This window comes from Cibotium barometz, chromosome 25 (genome assembly GCF_041138505.1).
Source record: "Cibotium barometz isolate CiBa-2024 chromosome 25, ASM4113850v1, whole genome shotgun sequence".
Taxonomy (NCBI): Eukaryota; Viridiplantae; Streptophyta; class Polypodiopsida; order Cyatheales; family Cibotiaceae; genus Cibotium; species Cibotium barometz.
In genome coordinates, this window is record NC_141070.1 from 49,106,730 (window position 1) to 49,121,638 (window position 14,909).

The window sequence follows — 14,909 nt, forward strand, 5'->3', positions numbered from 1 at the left end:
AACAAGTGCCTAAAGGGAGTCAAAATTTAAAATCTGATGAACCAATTAGATCAACATTGGCTCGTCTAACCCCAATATGACCAATCCTAACTTGCTGCATAGAAATATATATGTGTGTGTGTGTGTGTGTGTGTGTGTGTGTGTGTGTATTTATGTATGTATATACATATATTTGTATATATGTATGTATGTATGTATATGTTTGTATATATGTGTGCACGCACACACACACACATACGCACATATTTACATACGTTCAAACTGTTGGATAAATGTAATCCCAACTCCTCAATCCAATTTAATGTGTGGTGGCTAGGCTAGTGGTCAGTGGTTGGTGTAAAGCCTACAAACGGTTGGTGCATATGGTTCATGCAACTCATGCAACTAAAAATAGGGTAGAGGGGTCTCTAAATAAGGTACAAGTCGTGATCAAGTGATTATGTAAGTTTGGTTCATGCCTAATTATAATTAGAGTCTTTTTGTGCTAATCTCAAAGCAATTTTTGCATATACTAGTTTTTGTCCCTCATGTTCATGATGTTTTGTACAAGCTTTGATCCACCTTGAGTATGTTTTGATCAATATTCATAGTTGAATTATCATATCCAACATTTGGTATCAGAGCACGATCCAATTAGGTTTAGTTTATTAGCAAAAACCCTAATCTCTCTCTTAATCACCATAGCCTGTTTTTTCCCTATTTGGACAACATGTTGTAGATTGCCTCCATGCTTGCATCTGAGGAGATTCTACTTCAATATTTTGATATAGGCCTCTTGCTTTGATCCCACGCAAGCCCTAAAACGAAGCTCGAAGGCAGGTTTGGTCGCTTCTTCAATCATCGTCGCCATCAAAACAGGCAGCGTTCTGCTAATCGCGTTCATTCGGCGCTGTCTCTATGAATTTGCCTAATTCCTCTTAGGTGCTTCAATTCTATAATGTAAGGATTCAGCATACCAAATCTTGTAGTAATTGGTCCACAGGAGCTGCTGTACGGAGCCTTTTTTCAGTCGCCTATTTTCTGCCTCTCTTGCTCCAACAACATGGTGCTTATTATTTTGATCTATATTGATGATATTATTATTATTTGGGCTTAAATCATCTATATGAGCAAGTTATCAACATCAAGCATCATATTGCATCATCATGAGCTCCAAATTCCCCGACAAATTCAACGGAACTGGGTTTCATACCTGGCAAATCAAAGTGAAGGGCTACCTCATGAAGAAAAATCTATGGAGTACGGTCAAGCCACTTCCTGAAGATGAAGCAGGTATTTCTGCTGCAGTTACAAGAGCTACAATGGCTGCACTTCAAGCAAAAGATGAGCAAGCACTTGGTATTATCATTACTTCTTTAGAAGATGATTTTATTCATTATATTGATAATGTTGAGTCAGCTATGGAAGCTTGGGAATTACTAGAGCGTACTTTTGGTGCAAAGGCAAAGCATTCCAAGATCAGTTTGAAGATGCAACTCTTTGATCTAACCATGGAGAGTAATGAAAATTTAACAGCTTTGATTAACAGGTTGAAGAGCTTAATGACACAATTGGTTTATGTTAAGTCTCCTGTTCCTGAAGAGGATGCTATTGCTATCTTGCTTAAAAGCTTACCTTCAAGCTTTAGGCAAATTGTGACGGTACTTCTGAGAGAAGGAGCCAGTCCCTTCCTTGGAAAGTATCATAAATTCTTTGCAGGAAGAAGACAAGAAGATTTTAAAGGATGTGATAGATCCTTATTCACATGCATATACTACTACTTCGACATCGGCAAAGAAGAAGTGTACTATTTGTGGTCGTACAAATCATCTTACTAAGGATTGTTTCTCCAAACATCCTTGTGAGTATTGTGGAAAGACGAATCATCCATCCGCAAAGTGCTACCAAAGAGATCAAAAGCTAGCAAAGGCACATGTGGTTGAAGAAGTCAACCAAGTGGAAGAAACAAATCTTTGTTCTAGTCTTAGTATAAAAGATGTAGATGATGATTATGCTTTTTAAATTATGTCATGTATGTGGTTGAGTCAAGACTTATGTTGTTCCAACTTGACGAGTTGTAGAGGAGAGTACACCACCCTATGTTGTTAAGGGGGGACTCTTACTCATTGTGTCAAGGAGGTATGTTAGACACATGCATAAAGTTCTTTCGTTCATTGCATTCATATTGCATTGTATTCTTATGTTTATTTTACTTTAGATGTAATTGCTATATTTGTTATGGTATAGACTATGTGACTGTGGGAGGATCCTAGCACAAGCACTCCAGGACCACCTCCGCATTTTGATTTTCATACCAAGCATGGGCTTAGCTTGGAAGGGGCCAACCTGAGGCAATTAAAGATGCAGACGTACCAATCAAAGATTGGCTATCAGTATTCTAGGTTCCTAGGACATGAAAAACTATGAAGTGGAGGGATTTAAAGCCTCATCTTGATCCAACAATGGTGTCCATGCATTATAAGATGTACCATCGAGAGCCCATCTCAATCATGAGCTTTCCATTGCCTTAGCTTGTGGTTTTGTTTATGAGAATAGTACAACAACCCTTACTACTGCTAAAACAGAGGAAAGTACATGGTTGCATGGGGTGAGTTTGGAAAGTCTGTTAATGCAAATGTTAAAGCACATGGAAAGCTAGAGAAACAAATCCAATGGGTTACTCACAACATTGACTATAAACAACCCACCATGACAATAAGCCTACCCAAATCGCACAAGAGACTACTCAGTTTGTGTACACCTCAGAAGATATGAGTAGATTGTCTACCTTAATTCAGCAAAGCAAGAGGAGGGTAGAGGATGCGAAGGCAAACTTTGAGCACATAGCTAATGAATTGGAACAAGCAAAGAACATGATTCACTGCAATGCGGGTGTCATGGAAGCTGTCAAGAAGTTCAATTCTAGGTTGGCTACGTTGGAAGCTGAATTGCAAACTGTAGATGCTAGCAGAGCTCAACAACTCACAACAGAGATATTGGCATGCAATTCAGCATTGCAGCTACGTGGGCACTCAGATGATATGGAAAACATGGAAGAAAAGGTTGCATCTTTGATGGTATGTTCATATAGTTTACCTATTTTGGAAGTCCATCCAAGGTTTAGGCTTTTTACGCTAACATGCTCTCTTATTTGAGTTCTTGGTGACCTTTATAGAGAATAAAATGGTACTCGAGCAGGAGAAAGTGCACGAAACGTTCATTGCTTCAGTTTCCTTGACTAAAGAACGACCAGTAGTCATACCTAAGCTGCTAAACATTGGAGACAAGGAAGACCTTACTTATATAGTTACAAAGGCTTGCTCAGCATGTGGCATAACAATCAGTGATGAGGGATCCCACTACTTGGTCCTCCCCTATAGGCATGTGTATCACTTATTTTGTTTTGAGAACATTTGTTTGGACGTGGATACGTACATGGAAGCAAATTGTTGTCAGAAAATACATGCAGCTTCTAAGAGGCTTATAGTTTCACGTGCCTCAAGAATGCAGACAGCCAGATTCACTAGGTTTCTAAACTAGTAGTGTAATAGTATTAAACGACAACTAATTAGCATGATATTCGTATGCTATCATATTGCCGGTTGCTGGTAGTACTAATATTGGTGCTATGATATCGCATGTGTTGTTACTACTAGTAACACCATAAGGACTATTAATAAATAAACTATTACGAATAGTGCTTTACTAAAACTAATGGTAATATGAATATTAAAAATCAACCTTTGGCTTTCCTCATTAATCATTCGGCTTCAGTACCACACACATTCAACACTCAACTTCAGTTGTGCTTGATCGGCCATTCAACTGCATCCATCGATTTTTCTTGGTCAGTAATTCAACCTTCAGCTTTCAACCTTGGACTTCCTTGTCCATTAGCTACCTCAGTCGGCTTTGCATGGTCAATCGTTCATAGTGTTTGGCTTTCTACATTTAGCCATTTGGCGTCATGCATTTCACATTAAAGCATTCGACTTCAACATACAGCTTTCAGTGCTTGGCTTTTCGCTTTCAGCATTCGACACTCCGCATTCAGCCCCTTTAGTGCTTGGCTTTCCACATTCAAGCCATCAGCATCCATATTTGCGTACAACATCCATGTCAGTGTTATCTTTTAGTCTTTAGCTGTCTGGATTCAGCAACAATTGGTTGGGTTTACTTAATTGGCCAAGTTTACCCATTCATCACATATGGGTTTTTGCTTTGGCACTCTACTTTCGGCATTCAGATTTCAGACTTTTGCCTTCGGCATATACGACGTTTGGCTTTCACCTTACGTCAGCTAATTTAGTCACCCGATTCAGCATCCATCTGTTAGCTGATTTAGATTTTGTCTTGCTCGCTAATTTAGTCACCCGATTCAGCATCCATCCATCCGTTAACTGATTTAGATTTTGTCTTGCTCGTAGCTATTGTGTCTATCTGTCCACTATTTCCATGCCAACTTCCGACCTGTTGATTCCACATCACCTTCCGACCTGTTGTGTTGCCACGTCATCTTCCAACGTACTGATGCCACGTCAACTTCTGACCTATTGATTTCATGACCGCTTTCAACGTGCTGCCAAGTTAGCTTCTCACCTGCTAACTCCATGTCAACTTTTGACCTAACTGATTATGCTAAATTAATTCCACCTATCGATTTCAACTGCAATTTTTGACCCGTCGATTCTGCCAACTAATTTCACCTGTCAATTTTGACTGCAACTTTCGACCTGTAAATTGCTAATTTGGTAAGTTTGCACATATATTGAGCTGACATTTGAGGTACTTCGAGCCACTTGAAGCTACTGCTTATGTCAGATTTACTTCAATTTGCCCATGTTGGAATTAGGGTTGCAGGAAAGCACACAAAGCTTGGAGAAGAAGAAGCAAGAATGCACACAACACAAAGTGTTAGATTGTGTCAATGTACAAAAGATAAGTTAGCCCTAGAAGGATGGGCGTATATACAAGCCGGGGGAAAAAACCTCCTAAAGAGGAAAAAAGTGCCCCGGCGGTCCTAAGTGTGTTCACACACATCACTGCCTATATATATATGGCAACAAATCCCCCCTGGGAGTGATGGTGTGAACGAGAGCTGGCACTCATGTATAGGGGAGTGCCATGCCCGAAGTAGATCAGTCCACAAAGGGGAGCAAGCCCAAAGCTTTGCGGAAAGCTTCGAACTTCTCACGAGGAAGCGCCTTTGTGAAAAGATCGGCGAGGTTGTCCTGTGTTGGCACATAGGCCAAGCTGATCTCTCCTGCTGAGAGTCTCTCCCTGACATAGTGATAATGCACCTCAATGTGCTTTGTGCGAGCATGAAAAACTGGGTTTCTCGCAACTGCCAATGCGCTCTGATTGTCAGTGAAGATAGAGGTGGCAGTCCAACACCCAAGTCAGCCATAAGCCGTCTGAGCCACACACTCAACCGTAGCTGTGAAAGCTACCCTGTACTCAGCTTCACAACTAGAAGTGGCCACAGTAGGTTGCTTCTTGCTCAACCAAGATATGCATGAGCTACCGAGCATGAAACAAAAACCACTTGTGGACACTCTTGTGTCATAGCAACCAGCCCAATCTGAGTATGAAAAAGCATGTAAATCTGGCGGCAACGATCCTCCCTTGGGATAAAACAACCCAAGATGTATGGTGCCATTCAAGTAGCGAAAGATGCGTTTAACTGCCTTCCAATGCTGAGACCCTGGGCTATGCATAAACCTGCTCACCTGTGAGACTGCAAACTGAATGTCTGGCCTCGTAATGCATACATAAATGAGGCAACCAACAACTGTCTGATAGAGTGTGACATCAAAGTGATCTCCAGCATCATGAAGACTCAACTTCAAACCTGTCTCCATTGGAGTAGCAATAGGCTTGCAGTCTTCAAGGCCAAATCTCCGCAACAATGTCTCAATATACTTTGTCTGACACAAAGCAATACCTCCATCACACTGCTTAAATTGTATCCCCAAATAATGATGCAAATGCCCCAAATCTGACATCTCAAAAGAGGCATTCAAATCAGCCTTAAAATCAGCAATATGACTCTCATTTGGTCCTGTGAGCAGCATGTCATCGACATAGAGAGCAATGATTAGATGTACACCATCCACACGTTTAACATACAGAGTGCTTTCTGTTGGACTATTCTGAAACCCATGTGCAGTCAAATATGCATGTATCTTTTCATACCAAGCTCGTGGAGCTTGCTTTAAACCATATAAAGCTTTTTTCAACCTGCACACTTTGTTTTCTTGCCCTCTTTGAACAAAACCACGAGGCTGCGATACATACACCTCCTCATGCAAATCTCCATTCAAGAACGCAGTCTTCATGTCCAGCTGATGTACATTCCAACCATTATGAGCTGCCAATGCGCAGTCTTTATGTCCAGCTGATGTACATTCCAACCATTATGAGCTGCCAATGCTACGAATGGTAGTCATACAACAAGTGGGAGCAAAGGTCTCATCAAAATCAATGCCTTTTTATTGAGCATAACCCTTTGCAACAAGTCTAGTCTTATAGCGATCAACACTGCCATCTGGCTTTCGTTTCAACTTAAAAACCCACTTACATCCAATGGCCTTTTTACCAATAGGCAAATCACACAAAGACCATGTACCATTCTTCATTATAGCATCATATTCACTTTGCATTGTAGCCAACCAATTTTCTGAATTTTGTGCCTCATCAAATGAGAGAGGTTCTTCCTCTTCGCACATACTAGACACAGCCAAAGCATAACAATCTGATGCATAAGAGGCATGCTGAAAATCAGAACGAGTACGACTAGATATAGGTGCATCAATTTTACTATCACGCAAGGTTTGCACCAGCCATTTAGGCATACCTCTAGCCTGCCCATTTTCAGCCCTATCCTCAGAAATTACATCCTCTAAATCTGCATCAGAAATAGGCTGATCTATGATGTCGTTTGAAATCTGCATAGGCTGAATATTTGCCTCATTAGGACTTACATTTGAATTCCCACCTGTAAACAGAGGCAACAATGTATCAAATACATCCCGTGAGATCACACCTGTCTCTTTGGTACATGATAACAAAGGCTGCACAGCATCTTCCACAAAAACAACATCTCGACTAATCAAGGTACGCTTTGACTGCGGCGGATGATACAATCTGTAACCCTTGCTCTCAGCACTGTAACCAACAAAAATGCATTTGACAGCCTTATCATCCAATTTTTTGCGTTGTTGCACAGGCACTAAAGCATAGGCCAAGCAACCAAAGACACGCAAGTGACCAATAGAAGGCTTCCTGCCATGCCAAGCTTCGTATGGAGTAATAGACTGCAAGGCCTTAGTGGGACACCTGTTGAGTACATATGCAGTACACATGACAGCCTCAAGCCAAAACGCATGTGGCAAAGCTTGGCTCTTGACCATACATCGTGCCATCTCCGTAAGTGACCTGTTCTTCCTCTCAGCATGCAACACCATTTTGCTGAGGGGTATACGGCATTGTACATTGGTGTTTTATCCCACGACTAGCCAGAAATGCATCAAACTCTTTAGACAAGTACTCCCCCCTTCGATCAGAACGGAGGGTGCCCACAGTACAATTGGATGCATTTTCAACCATAAGAAAAAACTGTTTGAAGCACAAAAACACTTCGGACTTTGCCTTCAATGGATATACCCATGCATGCCTCGAGTAATCATCAATGAAAGTCACGAAGTACAAGTGTTTACCAAATGACGGAGTTTGCATAGGCCCACATACATCACTATGTACAAGTTGCAATTTGCGAGTGGCCCGCACAGAACCATCCTTTGGAAACGCAGAACGTTGCATTTTGCCCAAAATACAGCCTTCACAAACATGTTTCAATGGTGCCTCAAGAGGGGGCAATGAAGCGACCATATCAAATTTCTGCAAACGCAGCAAACTAGCAAAGTTCAGATGACCAAAACGAGCATGCCATAGTTTTGCATCTGAAACTGCCTTTTCATCAGAAACTGCATTTGCTGAATCTTCCACACACTTGTCATAAGAATTGAGCCTATACAGCCCACGAAACAAGGTGCCAGATGCAATAATCGTATCACCAGAAGTCAAATCATGAACAGTACATCTGTCATCCACAAATTTGACTACAAATCCAAGTCTAGCAAGCGCAGAGACAGACAATAGATTCTTCTTTATCCCTGGCACATACAAAGCATCTGAAAGTGTGAAAGCGCTGCCATTTGCAGCAGTAAGCATAATTTTACCAATGCCCTTCACTGGGTAAGAAGCATTATTGGCACATGTGACAGTATTCCCATTAGAGACAGCCTCAAGAGAAGTGAACATATCACGATGCGAGGTAATGTGCTTTGTAGCACCACTGTCAAAATACCATACATGAGAGTCAACAGAAACTGCCAAACATGCATCATGTACAGAAGGGTCATACTGGCAATACACGCTAAACGCCCATTCTGTATCCTACACAACATTTGCAGAATCTGCATTTGTAGAAGCATCCGCTATTGTGGCTGCATTTGACTCTTTCTTCTTTGCCTCTTTAGCCTTTAGCTTAGGGTAATTCTTAATGACATGATCATTTGCCTTACAATAGTTGCACCTGGTCTTTTTCTTGCCTTTATCAAGAGCCTTCTCAGACTTATTGTTGCTACCTATGGAAGGAGAAGAAGTTGCAGACCTACTAATAGGAGAAGAAACAGTGGAAGGGGCTGCCTTACCACTTCTTCTCTGTTGTTGCTGGGCAGCAATAAATGCTTGATCAACTGCACGCTGCCTAGCCCTGTTTTTCCTGGACTGCACTTCTTGCAAGAGCTTGTTGACTAAAGTATCATACTTGACAGCATCAGGTCTGTCCTAATTAAGAAGTCTCCACGTGGAAGCAAAAGTCTGATATGTCTCAGGTAAAGCATCAAGAACAGTCTGCACAAGAGAATGATCAGGAATAATCTCACCTGCAGATATCAACTGTTCTTTGAGATCTTTAATCTCAGCAAGAAAAACATTCATGTCATCACCTTCTTGCATAATCTTCAATTCTAGCTCTTTACACAGGTAAGCGATTTTTGCCTCGTTACGGCCTACATACAAACCAGCTAGAATATCCCAAGCCTGTTTTGCTGTTTTAGCTGAACGAATATGTGGGGTGATGTTACGTTTGACAGAAAGTGCAATCAAGGCATGAGCCTACGCATCTTTACCATCCCAACGAGCTTGTTCAGCAGTGGGTAAAACAGCAGCAACAGTAGAGCTGCTAGAACCTGCAACATCCTCAACAGATCCTACATCCACAGAACCTGGACGTACATCCATACCCTGCACAATGTTCCACACTCCTTTTGCAACCAAAACATGCTGCATCATGTATGCCCAAAGTGGATAGTTGCTGTCTCCATCCAGTTTGTCTTTCAGCAGACAACATGCGAAATACATCATTGCTGTTATCAGCCATGGCCACTGACTGAAACTGATGCAAAAGCTACCTGTAATGAAGCAAAGACTGAACAGAAGACAACTTGTGCTATGTAGCATGGTCCACGATAGAACACGTATGCCTGTTTTGCAGAAAACTGCACTGTCGAAATTTCTGTAGAAAATGACAAAAACACCTGTGTAGAACTTGAAATGCAAAAACGGAGCCTGAAACGACCTCAGATGCAAATTCTGAGAACGCTAAGTCCTACGGGCTTGTTTGCAGAGTATAGGGACCTGCAAGCGCTCGTGAAAACTCACCTCAATCGGAGAACGTGAGACGGAGGGTGCTGGCGGCGTAGCCCTGGGAGCCGATGCCTGCTCTGATACCAATTGTTGGAATTAGGGTTGCAAGAAAGCACACAAAGCTTGGAGAAGAAGAAGCAAGAATGCACACAACACAAAGTGTTAGATTGTGTCAATGTACAAAAGATAAGTTAGCCCTAGAAGGATGGGCGTATATACAAGCCGGGGGAAAAAACCTCCTAAAGAGGGAAAAAGTGCCCCGACGGTCCTAAGTGTGTTCACACACATCACTGCCTATATATATATAGCAACATCCCATTCCTTTACTGTGTAAATGTTAAGAAACACCACTAACAACTTAATAGTTAGATGGAGTGATTTATCTACTTCTTATTTGGTACTTTCATTCAGGTGCCATATGTTGAGATATCGAGCTCAACTAGTGCTATGGAAGACATTGATGACCCACCTGGGTGATAGCTTCCGCATCTACACCATTGGCATGGTTGGTGAGATTATGGGTGATATGCGGTCAGTGGGATGACAGGCTATGTGACAGCCATTTTGGATTACTAGAGACTGGCATAGTTATAGCGCTAGCTCATTTAGTCGGGTTCACATTATGGATTGACCCTTGTATGTTGTAGTAGTTGAGTACTAACCCATATAGTGTGTACTCTTATCTTTATGTTATGTTGGTTGAGTAGAGAAGAAAAGATAGAAGAAAATTCAGCTATCCATCTCTCTCTTGTGTCTTGCTCTCTCTCATGTGTGTGTGTTTGCTTGCTAGGGTTTGAAGCTCTCCCTCTCCCCCACATTCTCTTTATGGTATCAGAGCCTGGTTTATGTGAGAGCTAAGGAGGCAAGCAAGAGGCAAGAACAAGTGGGGAAGAAAACGATACTACACAGCACATCAAGAACAAAATAACAATGCTCTTGTCACCCCTCTGGAAATGATAAATGATCCATCCTAAGCAAGTGCAAACACAGTTGTAAAGTCATGGCCCATGTCAGCCCCTGCACTTTCACGTCATGACTTTCACGTCTACAACTTCATGTCATGACTTTCACGTCTACGACTTCACGTCATGACTTTCACATCTGTGGTTTCACATCTGCACTTTCACGTCTTGGATCTTCACGTCATGACTTTCACGTCTGCAATTTGACGTCATGACTTTCACGTCTTACGTCTTTACGTCTTAGATCACCCATCGCATGGAATTTTCCTTTAAATTACACACCTCTCCAAACGATGACACCATCTTCCCAAATCAATGATCTTCAATCCTTAGTGAAGATATCTATATTAGTCTCGCAAGTCGACGTAATTCTTTCAATCCTCACCAACAAGTGGCTACTTCAACACAGAGCAGTTCAATAAGAGTCTATATGACTCCATTCTTGTACTTTCTATAGAGCACTTAAATATGCATAAAAACATAAAAAGCATATGGGCAGAAGCAGACAGGATCAAGTCCTACTCAACAAAATTTGATAAGAATCCTGCCACACACAAAGGGACATCATCACAAGCCAAATACTTCAAATGATGAATGTCGCTTCAATGAATCAAATCAGGAACTGAGAATCACCATCTCATTCTGATGATAAAGTCTATGCTTCTCCGGATCCTTCTCTCTCTTCTCTCCCATTATTAACATCTCTTAGTGTCCCCCACTAACAAAAATCACATGTAACCTTGCCGATGATTGCCAAAAACAAAGTGAGCCAAATATATATATATATATATATAAGATGCTCACACAAATATAAAAATGCAATCATTCGCAAAAATCTCTCACACCGTTAGGAATTCCCAATACACAACTAACCTCTTCATTCATTAACTAGCTTTTATTATCCTTCCGGAGGAACACAGACCATTGAACATCATTCAATATCAAAGCCATCGACAAAGCTTGTTTATTCTCCCCACAACAAAGGTCTTCAACACGATCACGAGAGGATGCGATCTTCATCAGGAAAGGGGAAATGTTAATCCAATTCTAGGATTAACAAGAGCTACTGCCATTATCTTACATCAAGGAGCCACGGTAGATACACCAAAGGGTCATACATTCATGATATGAAGCAATAGTGTCCAAAGCTACAACTTGGATGGGCGCCCATAATGGTGTGACGGAGTATTTATGGCGATTCCCGCTTCAAGAGCGTGTGGTAGCAAGTTAGGATGAAGTCCTAAGTGATGTACTTCATGGATATATTATGAGAGAAGTCATTGTAATAGAATAGGTCTCTTATGAGCCCTAAAGTGCCCGGCCGACCACAGTTTAAGTGAGTGTGAACACTTATGGTCATGTATATAAGTGAATTTCTCTCATAATACAACATACCCTCCCAATGTGCAATTGAGTCTTGCTCTTGCTAATCTCTCTCCCTAATGCATGCTAGAGTGTGTGTGAGTGAAGTGAGGTGAGAGGAGGGACGAGGACCCGTAGTGCAACGCGGCGGTGTGACAACGCTCACGGGAGACGCGGTGGAATTGCTTCTCAAGGAGTTGTAGAGCTTGGAGACCTCGAGGGTTACAACCTCGGCCATTGGAAAGATCCTCACATGACAGTTGCGGTTCACCAGGTAAGCTCTTTTTGGATGTGTTTCAAGGAGGGTTAGGGTGAGCCTTAATATATATTCAACTGTCTTATTCGGTCAACACACGTGCTAAATGTCTTATTCGGTCAACACGTGCTAAATGCAAAACATTGCTTGACTCCAATACTCTATTTTTGCTCTGTCCAACCATCTTCTATTTAAAATGACAACTTAGTCCGAAAGTATTTAAGGTCATTAAATATATATATATATATATATATCTTCATAAATTGATTTTGATAAAACATAGAAAGCTTAATATATGCTTGTCTCAAGTGAGAAGGTTATACAAAACTCTTGTATATCAAACTAAGAAATTATATCATACTACTTTACGTAATTATGGGCCAAGTGCAAAAGGCCAAAATAGAGAAGTCTTTATAGCATATTAGGTGTGAGTCTCATGTTTCCACAACTGAGCATGGAAAAAACTAAAAAAGTGATCAAAAGATCCTAGGGAGTAAAGAGTAGGAGTACAAAACTTGAATGGATACATAGTCGGGTGTCCTATATCCTCTCTTAATAGAAATAAACAAAGAACTGAGTGGTACAAAAATCCAAAATAGAGAAGTCTTTATAGCATATCATGTGTGAGGCACTGCAGGACGATCCAACTTGTGACTCATTCTGGTAATAATAGTATTTAGCTTGTTTAAACTAACTTTAAGAGTTGACACCTCGGTGTGGAATAGGTTAACTTGCTCCTGTAAGGCGTCGACTTGTAGCCTACACCCTTTGTTACACACACGATCGACTCCCCCACATAAGATGTTGCATGTACCCATACATGTCTCTTACATGATGTTCTATTTGAGCAGTGTTGGCAATGAGAGTTCTGGAGGACATTTCCATGTCCTCTCTCAACGTCCTCATACCATCCCTTACATCATGTTCTATCTGAGCAGTGCTGGCAATGAGAGTTTTGGAGGACATTTCCATGTCCTCTCTCAATGTCCTTGTACCATCTGAACTCATTCCATGGATTAGGCTCGATAGATAGTTTAAATAGTTTGTGTTTATGGCATGCTTATCTTCAATGCGCTTGCAGCACATCTCTTGAATTGACCTCAAACGCTTTGCAATGCTACCATCATTTTGTTTGGAACGTAAGAGGCACTTAGATGGTTGCTTCTTGGCACACCTTACAACCATCCCCTTTGCAAGCTGTCTAAATGCACGAAGACTACGACGTTCTCATTGGGATGATAATACAATATTAGGAATGACACCTTCTTCATTTGGAATGACTTTGTTGTTATTAGAAGAAGTCAACTCCTTAACTGTATCAAACGTAAAAAATTATTTATTTAAAACATCCCATAACATTTATTTATTTAAAAAAAACCAAAAATAATTTTATTCTCTTTCTCTCTTTCTCTCTCTCTCTCTTATCTATTTATTTAAAATAAAACTAAAGACATTTCTTTAAAAATAAAACATATCTTTATAAATGTATAAGTCTATGTATGTATGTATATATATATATATATATATATATATATATATATATATATATATATATATATATATATATATATATCTTCTTTTTCTATTACTAACACAAGATATTCTACATTCAATATGTTTATTATATATATATTTATATATAAATGTATAAACATATGCATTATTAGACAAAAAACTTGCATTCATTATACACACACACACACATGTATACATGCATATACTATACATGTGTGTGTGTGTGTGTATATATGTGTGTGTGTGTGTGTGTACATACATACATACATACATACATACATACATACATATATATATATATATATATATATAACACTAACTCGATGATAATATACGGAGGTGCCCACTCATAGAGGAGGCATACTCATTCTAGCCTAAACTCACTCGTAAACAGACACGTCACAAAAATATATATATATATATATGTATGTATGTATATAAATATACATGCTTGTCAATATATATATATATATATATATATATGGATATAAATATACATGCTTGTCAATATATATATATATATATATATGTATGTATGTTTATATATATTGTGATGTGCTTGTCATGAGTGAGTTTAGGCCAGAATGAGTATGCCTCTTGTATGAGTGGCCACCTCCTTATATTATCACCAAGTTAGTTACATAAGGACAAGTTGGTTACATTGGGACACTTCTCACACGACCTTTCGTATGTCACTATATATATATATATACAAATAATGTATATATACAAACATGCATATTTGTATATATATATATACAAATATACATGTGTATAAATATATGTATATATACAAACATGCATATACATATACATACATATATATATATGTATATATATATATATATATGCATGTGTATAAATATTTATATATATACACATATACATATGTTTTGTTTTTAAAGAATGAGATACACATATACATATGTTTTGTTTTTAAAGAATGAGTTTTATTTATATTATATATATATATATATGAATGTCAGTGATCCGGCCCTGGTTGGAGAACCAAAGAGTATATATATATATATATATATAATATTTGAATGTCAGTGATCGGTTGGAAGAGCTACAACAAGGGAGGCGGGGCAGGGAGGTGTGACAGCTCTCACATCCGGAGCAAG